A 6,788-nucleotide genomic window follows, 5' to 3' on the forward strand; every position below is an offset into this window, starting at 1 on the left:
CTCCGGTTGGAACATAATTGACGTTTTATGTTAAAAACATCCTAAAGATTGATTCCATACATCGTTTGACATGTTTCTATGGACAGTAACGGAACTTTTTGACATTTCGTCTGCAACTAGGGAACGCGCTTCATGACTTTGGATTTGTTTACCAAACGTGCTAACAAAAGTAGCTCTTTGGACATAAAAGATGGACATTATCGAACTAAATTAAACATTTAATGTGGAACTGGGATTCCTGGGAGTGCATTCTGATGAAGATCATCAAAGTTAACTGAATTATTTATAATGCTATTTCTGACTTCCGTTCACTACCCAATATGGCGGACATCTTTTTGGCTGCTTTGTTGTCTGAAAGCTGTACTCAGATTATTGCATGGTTTGCTTTTTCCGTAAAGTTTAAAAAAAAATCTGACACAGCGGTTACATTAAGGAGAAGTGTATCTATATTTCCATATCTAACCATTGTATTTTCATCGACAGTTATAATGAGTATTTCTGTAAAATTATGTGGCTCTCTGCAATATCAACGGATGTTTTTGGAACTAGTGAACATAACGCACCAATGTATAATGAGATTTTTTTATATAAATATGCACTTTATCGAACAAAACATATGTATTGTGTAACATGAAATCCTATGAGTGTCATCTGATGAAGTTCATCAAAGGTTAGTGATTAATTTTATCTCTATATGTGCTTTTTGTGACTCCTCTCTTTGGCTGGAAAAATGGCTGAATTTTTCTGTGACTTGGCGGTGTAAAGTGTATTTGAAACCGGACACTTTGGTGGGATTAACAACAAGATTACCTTTAAAATGGTATAAAATACATGTATGTTTTAGGAATTTTAATTATGAGATTTCTGTTGTTTGAATTTGGCGCTTGGCACTTTCACTGGCTGTTGTCATATCAATCCCCTTAACAGTATTGCAGCTCTAAGAAGTTTTAACGGACTTGCCTAGTTAAATAAAGGTCAAATAAATGAAAATAAAATACAATAGCTGTATGACTGACAGAGGCATTCAGGGGAGTTAGAGGGACATACATTAGGTTACTTACTGCCAACACCCCTGGGACAATGTACATTTGCAGCACTACTACAACAACTCTGTGACACAATGGTAGGGATTATCTGAGCAGTGCTTGGGCCACTGATAAGTCATTGTCACAACGTAGCCGTGAAATGCTCAGAACGGATCCAGAATGTTTGCAGGGCATCATGTGAAAATGTGAATTCACATGTGAAAGGTTGTGTGATCACGTGAAAATCCACATGTGAAATATCCGCACCTGCGTAGTTGTTCCAAAACCACATCATTTCACATGTGAAAGGCTGTGATCACATGAAAATCCACTTGTGAGATGTGAAACTTCATATGAAATATCATCACATGTGAAGTGTTCTAAAGCCACATGGTTTCACATGTGCAATATGTGAGAATTTCACATGTAAAAACATGGTGATTTTCCACATGTGGAATCATGTGTTTGTTTTTGTAAGGGGGGTTGGCCATTTTGCTGTTTTATTAAATTGCAGAATGTATCTTCAAATGTGTACATGAAATTATTATTGTACAAATATTATTTGCGTTGATATTTACAATCCTTTGTCATCTTTTACAGTGGGAGCTCCATCACAGCTACAGATCTCTTATCTCTATCTGACTTTGATGCCTTTGCCTACATTCCAGTGCCCTCGTGAACTTACACAACGGCTATAATAAATGTTCTAAAGCTCATAGAGAGCTGAAAGTTAAGTGGCTGAACATTGAACCACGTAACAGCCTGTTTGACCCGGATACCCTCCCTGTAGTCACTTTATCATTGAATATAAAGTATCATATGTTTCTCAGCTCTTGTTGAACATCATTTAAACAGTGGTTGCTCCTTAGCAATCATGGGTTTCCTGGGTGACCATGCTATGGATATACTACAGAGTTTTCTAATATTGATGGCTCTTATAGGTAAGACCCCATTGACATGTTTAGTATTATATTTTTTCAATGGCAGATGTGATTTTATACTGCAGTTAACAGTTGGTAACTTAATGAGTTAGTATTAGTCATCAGCAATGCACACGCAATGGATATACAACTAAGTTCTCTCTTATGGATCGCTGTCAGACCCCGTACTTATTATATATATGTACAGGATAAGATATATACTGTACTTCTGATTATTTTAATAGGTATTTATGATACAATTACATTTGTATGTCTTTAATTGATGCATTGATGTATTGTAATGTATGTAGTAATGTATTTATCAGTTGATGCTTGTAATCACTATCTTGTGAAAACACATTTTTAATATTTTCCAACTTTGTGAATTTTGACAAATGGTAGGCAGGGAGTATATGGAATGGTAAGGGGTTATCCTTTATACTTGGTGATAATTTGAGAAATATTAAAGCTGTTAAATGAGTAGGGTATTGTTATAAAATCATTTTTATTATGCATTTTATGTAATGATAATAGATGAATGATATGAACATATAAAAGCTAATTTGCTGGTATGGATAGCACATTTGACTAAGAAGTAAAAAGAAAATCTTGAATAATATCTCACCTGGAATTTAGGTTTGGTTTAGTGCTGATCTAGGATCAGGTTTGCCTTTCAGATCATAATGAACAAGATATGGGGGACCTGATCCTAAATCAACACCCGTACTCTGAGACACTTTGTGAATACAGGCCCTGGAGTGTGTTTTACATGGCATTTAGTTTTCAGAATGTTTTTACATTGAAATAATAATAATACAGTATTTTATTTAACTCACGGACTCTACAAGATGTGTAAATACGTCAATTTTCAGTGCATTTGTAAGGTAAAATATAAGTTACAACATATTGCAACACTGCAATGATGCTCAAAACCAAACGTATTGAATTTCCGAAAAACACACTCAAATATATGCACGGTATTTGTCGCAAATGTGAAGAGTATCAGTGAGTAAACTGGCAAATTATGGGAATGTTTATGTGACGTGAGTATTTGTGAAAAACTTGCAATGTGAATAGTCAAATTAGAGAAATTACAATTTATAGTCAAACTATAGGCAAACATATAGTAGTCATTAAAGTAAGCATTGTCCACGTCAGAACAACCTATAGGTGTAACGGTTTTCTTCGTGAGAAGGAGAGTCGGACCAAAATGCAGCGTGTAGATTGCGATCCATGTTTTAATGAACAAACGTAAAACACGAATCAATGCAAACACTACAAAATAAAGAACGTGATGAACGTAACGAAAACCTAAAACAGCCTATCTGGTGAAAAACACATAGACAGGAACAATCACCCACAAACACACAGTGAAACCCAGGCTACCTAAATATGGTTCCCAATCAGAGACAATGACGAACACCTGCCTCTGATTGAGAACCATATCAGGCCGAACATAGAACTAGACAAACTAGACATGTAACATAGAATGCCCACTCAGATCACACCCTGACCAATCAAAACATAGAAAATACAAAGTAAACTATGGTCAGGGCGTGACAGTACCCCCCCCCCAAGGTGCGGACTCCGGCCGCAAAACCTGAACCTATAGGGGAGGGTCTGGGTGGGCATCTGTCCGCGGTGGCGGCTCTGGCGCTGGACGTGGACCCCACTCCATGACAGTTTTAATCCCCCTCCTAAACGTCCCTAAATAGGTTACCCACCACAATGATAACATGGGACAGAGGGACAGCTCGGGACAGAGGTAACTCGGGACAGATGGGTAGCTCAGCACTGAGAGGAAGCTCAGCACTGAGAAGAAGCTCAGCACTGAGAGGAAGCCCAGGCAGGTAGTAGAAACTACCAGAACCTGGCTGGCTGGCGGTTTCAGCAGATCCTGGTCGACTAGCAGATCTGGAAGAATCTGGTCGACTGGCGGATCTGGGAGAATCTGGTCGACTGGCGGATCTGGGAGAATCTGGTCGACTGGCGGATCTGGGAGAATCTGGTCGACTGGCGGATCTGGGAGAATCTGGTCGACTGGCGGATCTGGGAGAATCTGGTCGACTGGCGGATCTGGGAGAATCTGGTCGACTGGCGGATCTGGGAGAATCTGGTCGACTGGCGGATCTGGGAGAATCTGGTCGACTGGCGGATCTGGGAGAATCTGGACGACTGGCAGATCTGGGAGAATCTGGACGACTGGCAGATCTGAGAGAGTCTGGACGACTGGCAGATCTGGAAGAGTCTGGTCGACTGGCAGATCTGGAAGAGTCTGGTCGACTGGCAGATCTGGAAGAGTCTGGTCGACTGGCAGATCTGGAAGAGTCTGGTCGACTGGCAGATCTGGAAGAGTCTGGACGACTGGCAGATCTGGAAGAGTCTGGACGACTGGCAGATCTGGAAGAGTCTGGACGACTGGCAGATCTGGAAGAGTCTGGACGACTGGCAGATCTGGAAGAGTCTGGACGACTGGCAGATCTGGAAGAGTCTGGTCGACTGGCAGATCTGGAAGAGTCTGGTCAACTGGCAGATCTGGAAGAGTCTGGTCGACTGGCAGATCTGGGAGAGTCTGGTCGACTGGCAGCTCTGGCTGCTCCATGCTGACTGGCTGCTCCATGATGACTGGCAGCTCTGGCTGCTCCATGCTGACTGGCTGCTCCATGCTGACTGGCAGCTCTGGCTGCTCCATGCTGACTGGCTGCTCCATGCTGACTGGCAGCTCTGGCTGCTCCATGCTGACTGGCTGCTCCATGCTGACTGGCTGCTCCATGCTGACTGGCTGCTCCATGCTGACTGGCGGCCCTGGCTGCTCCATGCTGACTGGCGGCCCTGGCTGCTCCATGCTGACTGGCGGCCCTGGCTGCTCCATGCTGACTGGCTGCTCCATGCTGACTGGCAGCTCTGGCTGCTCCATGCTGACTGGCTGCTCTGGCTGCTCCATGCTGACTGGCTGCTCCATGCTGACTGGCGGCCCTGGCTGCTCCATGCTGACTGGCGGCCCTGGCTGCTCCATGCTGACTGGCGGCCCTGGCTGCTCCATGCTGACTGGCGGCCCTGGCTGCTCCATGCTAACTGGCAGCTCTGGCGGCTCCTTGCAGACTGGCAGCTCTGGCGGCTCCTTGCAGACTGGCAGCTTTGGCGGCATCCTGCAGACAGGCAGCTCTGGCGGCTCCTTGCAGACTGGCAGCTCCTTGCAGACTGACAGCTCTATGCAGACTGGCAGCTCCTTGCAGACTGGCAGCTCCTTGCTAACTGGCAGCTCTATGCTAACTGGCAGCTCTATGCTAACTGGCAGCTCTATGCTAACTGGCAGCTCTATGCTAACTGGCAGCTCTATGCTAACTGGCAGCTCTATGCTAACTGGCAGCTCTATGCTAACTGGCAGTTCTGAACAGGCGGGAGACTCCGGCAGCGCTGTAGAGAAGGAAGGCTCTAACAGCGCTAAACAGGCGGGAGACTCCGACAACGCTGGAGAGGAGGAGGGCTCCGACAGCGCTGGACAGGCGAGGCGCACTGTAGGCCTGATGCGTGGTGCTGGCACTGGTGGTACTGGGCCGAGGACACGCACAGGAAGCCTGGTGCGGGGAGCTGCTACCGGAGGGCTGGGGTGTGGAGGTGGTACTGGAAAAACCGGACCGTGCAGGCGCACTGGAGCTCTTGAGCACCGAGCCTGCCCAACCTTACCTGGTTGAATGCTCACAGTCGCCCTGCCAGTGCGGCGAGGTGGAATAGCCCGCACTGGGCTATGCAGGCGAACCGGAGACACCGAGCGCAAGGCTGGTGCCATGTAAGCCGGCCCAAGGAGACGCACTGGGGACCAGCTGCGTAGAGCCGGCTTCATGGCATTAGGCTCGACGCTCAATCTAGCCCGGCAGACACGCGGAGCTGGAATATACCGCACCGGGCTATGCACCCGCACTGGAGACACCGTGCGCACCACTGCATAACACGGTGTCTGTCCGGTCTCTCTAGCCCCCCGGTAAGCACAGGGAGTCTGCCCAGGTCTCCTACCTGGCGTAGCCATACTCCCTGTTAGCCCCCCCCCAATAAATTTTTGGGGCTGCCTCTCGGGCTTCCTTGCCAGCCGTGTTCCCTCATATCGCCGGCTCCTCTCTCCGGCTGCCTCTGCTCTCCTAAGTGCCGCCACCTGTTCCCATGGGAGGCGATCTCTTCCAGCCAGTATCTCCTCCCAAGTGTAACAGCCCTTGCCATCTAAAACGTCCTCCCATGTCCATTCCTCTTTACGCTGCTGTTGCTGCCTGTTTACACGCTGCTTGGTCCGTTGGTGGTGGGTGATTCTGTAACGGTTTTCTTCGTGAGAAGGAGAGTCGGACCAAAATGCAGCGTGTAGATTGCGATCCATGTTTTAATGAACAAACGTAAAACACGAATCAATGCAAACACTACAAAATAAAGAACGTGATGAACGTAACGAAAACCTAAAACAGCCTATCTGGTGAAAAACACATAGACAGGAACAATCACCCACAAACACACAGTGAAACCCAGGCTACCTAAATATGGTTCCCAATCAGAGACAATGACGAACACCTGCCTCTGATTGAGAACCATATCAGGCCGAACATAGAACTAGACAAACTAGACATGTAACATAGAATGCCCACTCAGATCACACCCTGACCAATCAAAACATAGAAAATACAAAGTAAACTATGGTCAGGGCGTGACAATAGGGCAAGAACCTCTGTTTCTGAAGAGGGACAGTAGACATCAAATCACATTTTATTTGTCACATACACATGTTTAGCCGATGATAATATGAGTGTAGCGAAATGCTTCTAGTTGCGACCATGCAGTAATATCTAACAAGGATTCTAAC

The sequence above is a fragment of the Oncorhynchus mykiss genome, chromosome 9 (genome assembly GCF_057628025.1).
Source record: "Oncorhynchus mykiss isolate SJ-2025 chromosome 9, ASM5762802v1, whole genome shotgun sequence".
In the NCBI taxonomy this organism is placed as follows: Eukaryota; Metazoa; Chordata; class Actinopteri; order Salmoniformes; family Salmonidae; genus Oncorhynchus; species Oncorhynchus mykiss.